We start from the raw sequence: 9,504 nt of genomic DNA on the forward strand, positions 1-9,504 counted from the left end.
TCTTTTACTTGGATGAATATTTTTTTCTTTTGGATTTTTACACTTGCATATAGTACCAAAAAAAAGGAATAAAAAATAAAATAAAATTGGTCATACTGATTAAAAGCATAAATCATCTTGAAGAAAACAAGAAATACTTCACATCTTTATCTAGGTTGATTAATTACTTCAAAAGCTATTGAGAAAGTATACTTCATAATTTATGGTCGTATCATTTGAAAGCAAACAATGATTAGTATGACTACTGGAAGAGGTATTTTTGAGTATCCATGATCTACTTGATGCTTGCTACTGACTTACCATTTTTAAGTATTTTATATGAATAATGCACAAGCTACAACTGGTAAGTTGTTACCTATAATGTCACTTTTTAGGTAATATAAATGCTGAATTTATGTATTAGTACTATATATGTGTTGTTACCTATATGGTGTACTTTTGATAAATTTATTCACTAATTGCTTGGTTGAATTGAGTGAACGAAAGTCATGGCGTTAAATCAAATCCAATAGGTAGGGTATACCCCGAAAGCAACAATATTTTTGAGAGAGACTCAATAAATATTATGACAATGATTTTATGATCCTTTTAAACTCTAATAGAATTTAGAAGAAATATTCTGACTACAAACGATTGTATTTCATATAGATGCTACAAATAATTAATAAAGCTTTACGCCGATTTGAGATTTGTACACTTATTTAAGAAAGCAAATTTGATTTGTTAAGTTGCAAATTAATTGTGTATAACTTTCTTGGCATGTGATTGAAATTAAGGCTTGAGAATGAATCTCAATATTGTTTAGCCTATTATGCCATTGATTGGGGATAAGACATCGGGATCAAGTCCTGATGCTCCATAATGATAAGAGTTGGGTTTGAGTCCCAATTTATTATGGCCTAACATGCCTTTATATTGGTAAGACATTGGGTTTGAGTCCCAATGTACCATATTGATGATATAATGATGACTAAAGAAAAATAATATATTTTTCATGAAAAGGCATGAAAAATGTCCCACTTGATTTGCTCCATTCTTGAAATGAATGTGATAGCAGTGCATAATAAGTTTCAATGAGGACAAGTGGTTGAACAATGAACGTGGGCGTTCCAAATATCAAAATAATAATAATAATCACTATGATTATAAAAGGAGAACAATAAGCGTTCTCAAAATAGTCCTTCAAAATGTGAAGGCAATGCTTACCATTAAATTGATATGAAAATAATAAAGCACGTCGCTGATTATGATCCATTCCTTGAAGAGAATGTGACTTGTGATAAGCATTGAGAATGCAAACCCATTCCTAAAATTGAATGTGGCAATATGTGATAAAAGCAATGAATAAAGACATGCAATTCATGATTATATGAATACCACACAACTCACCTCTAAGGGAGATTTGAGTAAAATAAAGAGAATAAATATTATTGTGTGGTTACATGAATATGTCATCGGTCGCGTACATGTGATACGCCAAATATTATTTTGTCATGCCTTATAAAAGTTATTAAAGGCAAAATTAAAGCAAGAAATAATTTTGCTTATGATGATTTTGACCATGACAATTTATTATGATATAATTTTCTCCGTGAAGGAGACATTTACCATATGAATGGTATGATAAAAGATCTTGTAGTACAAAAGTTGTTAAGAACTCTGGAAAAACTAATTTGTTACTACCCGGATGAATAAGCTTATTCATGACATTGATATTGTAAAGTCTCAAAAGAAACTTTTTGAGTTTCAAATATATAAGTCAAAGTGATTGGCATATTGAGACTATAAATGAAGGAATATTGAATATCTTCATATTTCTATAATCATACCGGGTAAATATAAAAGGTTACCCGATCTTCTTTTTATTTGTACTACACAAATATAAGCATGATGCTGGAATCATATGCCACAAGTAAACTAGAGATTTACTAAAATAAATATTAATTGGCATGACCGGTTGACCATATCGGTTCAATTATGATGCGAAAAATTAATTAAGAATTACATTGACACATATTGAAGAATAGAATATTCTTCAAGAATTCTCTTGTGCTGCTTATTCTCATGATATACCAGTTAAAGGTTGGGATTGAATTCTTTGATTTCTGGAAGGAACAAAAGGTGATATATATATATGGGTCCAGTCACCTGCCATGTGAACCGTTTACTATTATATGATTTTAATAGATGCATCTATTTTATGATCACATGTGCATTTGTTATCAACTTGCAGTTTGGTTTTTGCAAGATTGCTTGCTCAAATTATTAGAGCACAATTCCAGAATATAAATTATGATGATTTATCATAATAATACTGGTTTAAATCCAAGTTGGTTTAGCAGAAATTTTATGCCTCCAATTATAGCTAAATCATTGGTTATGAGAACAAAACTCCCAGAAACGAAATTTGGTATGAGATTTATTATTTAATATACAGCAGCACGTGTACGCATCTAGCCAAGTTATAAAAATTTCTCCCTATCACAATCGGTTCAGGGTCAGGAACCAAATAATTTCTATATAGAAATATGGATGTGCTATATGATTTAATTATGCCACCAAAATGCACAAAGATGAGTTCCCAAAGATGGTTGGGAAATGTGTTGGTGATCCCAACATCAGGGGGAGAAAATGGGCAGCTGAGAAAGTGATACGTGAAATGAATTATTATGAATACATATAGATCCTCGTACAAGAAAATATAAACTTGAAGTTCAAGTGATAATTCATTTACAAATTATTGCCAGACGCATTTGCTGACCCAAAGCTAAATATTATTTCAGCTACTAATGCTCCAAATAGAATAAAGTCCATGAGGGACAGAGTCTATGGCACGCATGAAGTGTAACAGACCAATCGGTTCCAAAGATAAAACTCCTTGAAGAATGAGAGGGGAAAATATTCAAAATGGTCATAATAAGGAGGCAAGTGCTCTAGAAGAGCACCACGACATAACACTTTGTAAGACCTCATGTGAGAGGCTCAGGTACCTGAAAATAATGAAATAAAGAGATCTCAATAAGTTATGTCTTTATTGGGTAATAATGGAACCGACATAAAATGATTGTCGACGATATTGTTAATATAATGTAGCGCTCAATATGATTAATATTGACGAGTATCTTGAGATCAAATCTGTCATGAAATTTGGACGGATAAAAGATTGGCCAAATAAAAAATACGCAATGAAATTGACTTCACTTGAAAAATGTGAAGTTGGACGGATAGTCCAACACCTGAAAGTATAAAGTCAATTGAGGTATAAATGTGTTCTTGTGCGAAAGGTTCAAGTCGATAGACATAAAGACGACTTGTGGCACAAGAAAATTAATAAATATCCTCACATTGATTATATGGAGACATGTTCTCTTATAGTGGATATAGTCACTTCAGACTTTAATGTGGCAATATATGAAAAACTTGATATGCGTATTGTGGATATCATTGAAAGATTTAAATTGTCTTGGAGCATATTAAGGTTTCCAAGAAATTTATTAAATAAGCTTTAAAAATCCTTATACGGATTGAAACAATCAGGGCCCATGTGGTATAATCGCCCGAGAGAATACTTGTTGAAAGAAGGGTATAAGAATAATTCAATTTGTCCTTGTGTCCTTATAAAAGGATATGGATTTGAATTTGTTCTAATCGCCATGTATGTTGATGATTCAAATATCATTAAAACTCTCGGAGAGCTTCCTAAAGCAGTAGACTGTTTAAAGAAAGAATTTGAAATGAAAGATCTTGGAAAGACAAAATTTTGTCTTGGTCTACAAATTGAATATATGAAAGATGGAATTTTTGTCCTTCAATCAGCATACACTGAAAAGATTTTAAAGAGCTTCTATGTGGATAAAGCACATTCACTAAGTAACCCGATGGTTGTGAGATTACTCGATATAAATAAAGATCCACTCCGACCTTATGAAAATAATGAAGAGCTTCTTGGTCCTAAAGTACCATATCTTAATGCAATTGGTGCGCTAATATATCTTACTAACACTACAAGGCATGATATAACTTTTTCAGTTAATGTCTTAGCAAGATATAGCTCCGCTCAAGGAGAAATTGGAATGAAATCAAGCACATATTACGTTATCTAAGGGGGATTACCGGTGTGGGCTTATTTTATGGCAATGATTGCAATACCGATCTTGTTGGTTATGTCGATGTGAGGTATTTATCTGATACACAGAAGGCTTGATCTCAAACATGTTATGTGTTTACATGTGTGGCACTGTCATATCTTGGTAATCGACTAAGCAATCAATCGTGGCTACTTCTTCTAATCATGCTGAGATAATTGCTATTCATGAAGCACGTCAAGAATGTGTATGGTTGAGGTCTACTATACATCTTATTCGAGATAAATGTGGTTTGAAGTGTGATAAACTACCCACAGTTTTGTATGAAGAAAATACAACATGCATAGCCCAATTAAAGGGAGGATTCATAAAGGAGTTAGGATAAAGTACATTTCACCTAAATTATTGTTCACACATGATCTTCAAAAGAATGGTGATATTAATGTGCAACGGATCCGTTCAAGTAATAATATGGCTGATTTTTTCACCAAATATCTATCGGCGTCAACCTTCAAGAAACTAGTGTATAAGATTGGGATACGAAGGCTCAACGATGTGAACTAATGATCTCATCAGGGGGAGTTAATACGCGTTGTACTCTTTTTCCCTTACAAGGTTTTATCCCATTGGGTTTTCCCTGCAAGGTTTTTAACGAGGCAACCAAAAGGTGTATTTCTAAATATGTGTACTCTTTTTCCTTCATTAGGATTTTTTCCCATAGGGTTTTTTCCTAATAAGGTTTTAACGAGACACATTATTTATGGACATCCAAGGGGGAGTGTTATGATAAATATCAAAATATGGTGGATGTCTACTTTTCCTCCATGATCTTTCTCTCAAATGGTTAATGACATATTCAATGACATATTTTCTATGTTCAATGACATATTCCATGACATATTTTCTTCATTTTTCATGCCTATATAAATGCCTTGTAATAGATAGGAAAATACACATAATTGAAGAAGAAAATCTCTTCCTTCTCTCTATCTCTATTTCTTGTTCATGTTTTACTAAATTGCTTTTATTTCTTGTTCATGTTTTACTAAATTGCTTTTATTCCATAACAGAAGAAATGTTATTGGAAATATCATTTTAATACATTCCAAACAAGTGTATTTTGAAAATGATGGCTAATGAAACTTTATAGGAGGAGTGATAAAGCACCTTTCAGAATTAAGAAAATTATCGTATTAATTAATCAGCAGCAAGATCAACACTTATGTCTTAATCAAAAATTAATTAGGATTGGCTATAATATATTAAGTCCGCCATATTCATTTTGCTGAAGTTATTGTATTTCATCGTAATACTAAAATTAGGACAAATTGAATAGGTTCCATATTCATTTATTGTTTCAACGGCTCGAATCCGTGACATCTTAGTCACATGACAGCAACTTTACTAATTACGCCAAGGCTCCACTTCGATTATTTAAAAAAAATGATGAAAAAATATGTAGTCGGCCCAGGATATTGTTTTAAAAAGCTTTTAAACTTTTTGGAACTTCATTGCAATTGCATGAAAAAACTCACACATTCTAATCTGATGAATATATGACATGCGTCTTTACATATATTATCATTGTTTAAATATAATTAACTACATATTCTTACTTCAAGTTTATTACCTAATCATGATAAATTAACACCTAGTGTTTGTTGGATTTTTTAAGTATATAAAATAGAATAAAATAGAGGGAAAATAAAATATTTGAGTTTCATTTGAGATTCCCTCCTTAATGAAGGGACATTGTCCCATATTGGAAGAGAAAGAGGTTTTTTATGGGTATATAAACAATTGCTCTTCCTCTAACTCTTAAAGAGTTGAGAAGAAGGTCAGCCTCGCGCCGCCGCCATCACTTGGCTTCAGCTTCGAATTTGGTTAAATGATCGATTGATTGATTAATTTTTTGGACCAAATTTATTTGTTAATAGTAAATATTAACACAAATGTTATAAAATATCCGTTTTAATAACAGAATATTAATATTAAATCTAATAATATTAATAATAAATCCAACCGTTTTCCATTTCGGCTTCGGATTCGATTCGAATTTGGTCAAATGATCGATTGATTGATTAGTTTTTTGGACCAAATTTATTTGTTAATAGTGAATATTAACACAAATGTTATTAAATATTCATTTTAATAACATAATATTTATATTAAATCCAATAATATTAATAATAATCCAACTGTTTTCCATTTTTTCGTTTTTTGTTTTTGTAACAGAAAATTAACCACCCTCTTCAATTCTCCCGGTTTATTGTTGAGTAAATAGTCATTTATGTTATGACATTTATGCTATGGCTGTTTTGCAGAAACAGTCATTCTGAAGAGTTGCACCTCTTCAGATTTCACCCTAACATTGGCTATAAATACAAGTCTATTCTCTCAAATTTTTCATTCCATTTTCTGAGTTTCTCCTCCTTCTTTTGCATTGTTTTAACTTCAAAGAAAGCAACAGTAAGTGTGATTTGCTACCAAGCTTTGTGTTCGCCGAAACACTGGAGTTTGAAGTACCACTACACCAGTGTGTAATTCGTTCTATCCTGGGAGGAAATAATCTATAACTTTTGGTACTAGGAGGGGATTAAATTTCTTAAGAAAACACTGTGAATTCAGTGGGCTCGGATTAACTTTTATTTTGCTTATATTTTTGTTTATGTTATTTTATTTTCTCCAAAATTATTTTACAAATACAATTTACTAACAGCGTTGTCTTGTCAAAAGTAAGTTTTTTACCTTCTATCAACTTTGGAAAAGGTTCGAAAGCTACTGGGACGGCTCCAAGAAAATACTTTAAGTACTGTCCTTTCAAACAATAGTATATATGAGTGCAATTTTGTGTCCTAGCTAGCTAGGTTTCAAATAGCAGCAGCTTTAATTTGTTTTGTAAGGCTTCATTCAACTTCGTCCACTTGCTCACACAAACAATCTTGCATTCAATTAGGAGTGGGAGTTACGTTAGAGTGGGGTTACGGTCGGATTCAGTCGAACTCATTAACTTTTGTTCAAATCGGCCGATATTTGTCTCAAAAAATTTATGAATATGTATAAAGATTTTTAATTTATAACTCAATAACTTAAAAAGATTATCACAAATATATAATTAAGCTTCTACTCATAACCATGGCTCTGATACCACTGCAGGATTGCATATAGGTATTCGTAACACGCAGCGGAAGACAATAACAATCCTAGGCAGATCTTTTCATGTTTAAAATTTATTTACATATCAATAGATCGGATCTAAGACGTATCTGGTGAAGAAAATCTTGTTTCAAATTCTTCGATAGTGCGAAGACTCTATGTGTATCCACACCGAGACTGATCCTTGCTATCAACTCTTTGATCAACGAAACCCGCGAATAAATTGAACGGAAAACTTGTGCTGAAATTTTGCTCAAAAATCTCAACTCAAAGATAGAAGAACAAGAAACACTTTTCTTATAATTGTATTTTCTCTCTTGGCTTTGTATCGCACTCTAACTTTCACAAAGTGTTTTTCTTCTCAAGAATAATAATATGCCGGCAAATTTTCTCCATCACCCTTTATATAGCATCACCTATAAACCCTTTTCCTATTTGGGTGAGGTAATGATTTACTTAGGGTAAATTTATTCCAAAAATAAACTTTGTATTATTTTCCACAAAAATTCGAATCCCATTCAAATGGGTTTTGCCGAACAGTCACGTGATTGTTCCAACTCAAATTTTGAATCAATTGTTTTCATATTAACACAATATTAATCCCATTCCAAATGGGATTAATTGCACATGAAATAATCCAATTCCAAATTGGAATTACTTACCAAGCCATTTATTAATATTATATTTTATATACATCTTATACAAAATAAATATTAATTATATATATATATATTTCAACCAAGAGATATAATTCAATTTCTATTCCAAATAGAAAATTTCAATTTGTTCACAATATTAATTATATCCTCTGTGCTAGCAAAGATTATAATAATATTTCATTTGGACTAATAATTTATTTGACTAATTAAATTCTATAATTTAATCATCAAATAACAAAATAATAAATCCTTTAGCAAAGATCAGAACACTCGTTAGTGTGCGACCCCATAGGTTCAATACTAAACCGGTAGTAAATTGATCACATCAATATACTAATCAAGGGTGGCGTCTAGCAACACTCCTTAACGACCGGATAGAATGAAGTATACAATTTACTCTCAAGAACCAGTAGAAGAATAATGTAGTAATTCCTTCTGTCCTTATAGCTCTGGATCACCCTAGGATATGGTTCAACTGTCAAATCCTAATAGGCGACCAACTATGTGTTCATGTCAAATATAATCGACCATTGAATGACCTAAGAAACTCTTTTCTTCTTTCATTCAATTGCCCTGGCCAAGGTTTTAATTTGGCCATTTATAATTCATGATAACATGGAGCTTAAACACAATACCAAGAGTTGACAGATGTCAATCATATTGGTCTTAAGTGATACAAGAGTGTATAAGGGTGATTAACAAGTATTAGAAGTTAAATGAATCAAGGTTGTTGTAACTCGTATTCTCAGGTAATCTAGCGGTGCTTAATACACTCAAGAGTTAATTTATTAAGGTATTTTAACCATATAATATCCGTATCATAAGTCTTGAAGTCAAACGAGTTATGAAACAAAAGTCGACAAAAGTTGTCGCAACTTAGGTTCATAATTTTACTTAAACATTAGGTCAAATGTTTCTAATATTTTCTCCTAATTTACAAGGAATTACGGGGTTATCTACCAACCAAATTAAAGATCTATGATTCTAGTTTCCAACGCATTAAACCGTTCATCGATACGATCTCAGAGTAAAGAGATATTTGCGTTTTGGCGAGACTGCGCCAAGCACCTCTCTATGGGGCCCACTAAGGCGGTTTAAGATATTTGGACCTATATAGGATGCCTCCAACCCGTTTTAATTCATTTCTTCTCACTATTTTCAGACCTTAGAACCCTAGGAACATCCTCTCAAGGTTCTCTCAAGATTCAAGACCCAAAAAATGGGCAAACAACACAAATCAAGTGTCGGGAATTCCGTGGTGCTAGTAAGTCTCTTGTTCTTCTTGTTGTTGCTCATTTTTGTGTCGTTCCAGCTCGTGTGGGAGGTTGTTTTAAAGGGTTTATGTTCTGTAAATACTCCCTCATGTTCTTAATATCAATCCTAGGTGATTTCAAGCCTTCTAAAGTGATTCTAGTGCCGAAAAACACTAATTGATCGCTAGTTTCATTTTTTTGTTGTTGTGGCAGCATTGGAGGGATATTTCATGGAAATTTAAGGTCAAATTGGAGTTGTTATTTCTGTATAAAGGTATGTAACCTCTTACTCTATATGTATTTAAGATTATCCAAGTTGCGGCTAAGCCATTGAAGCTAGAACTTGTGAAA

General features: G+C 32.1%; 1 long non-coding RNA gene across 1 annotated transcript; it reads right to left on the bottom strand.

Annotated features, from left to right (window-relative positions):
• Positions 1-1,187: 1,187 nt before the first annotated feature.
• LOC142164743 (uncharacterized) lies at positions 1,188-5,074 on the bottom strand. Its single transcript, XR_012695701.1, has 2 exons — positions 2,560-5,074; positions 1,188-2,193 (listed from the first exon to the last, which is right to left on the bottom strand). It is a non-coding gene; the product is annotated as an uncharacterized LOC142164743 (long non-coding RNA).
• Between the last annotated feature and the right edge of the window lie 4,430 nt (positions 5,075-9,504).

Source organism: Nicotiana tabacum, chromosome 10 (assembly GCF_000715075.1).
Source record: "Nicotiana tabacum cultivar K326 chromosome 10, ASM71507v2, whole genome shotgun sequence".
NCBI lineage: Eukaryota > Viridiplantae > Streptophyta > Magnoliopsida > Solanales > Solanaceae > Nicotiana > Nicotiana tabacum.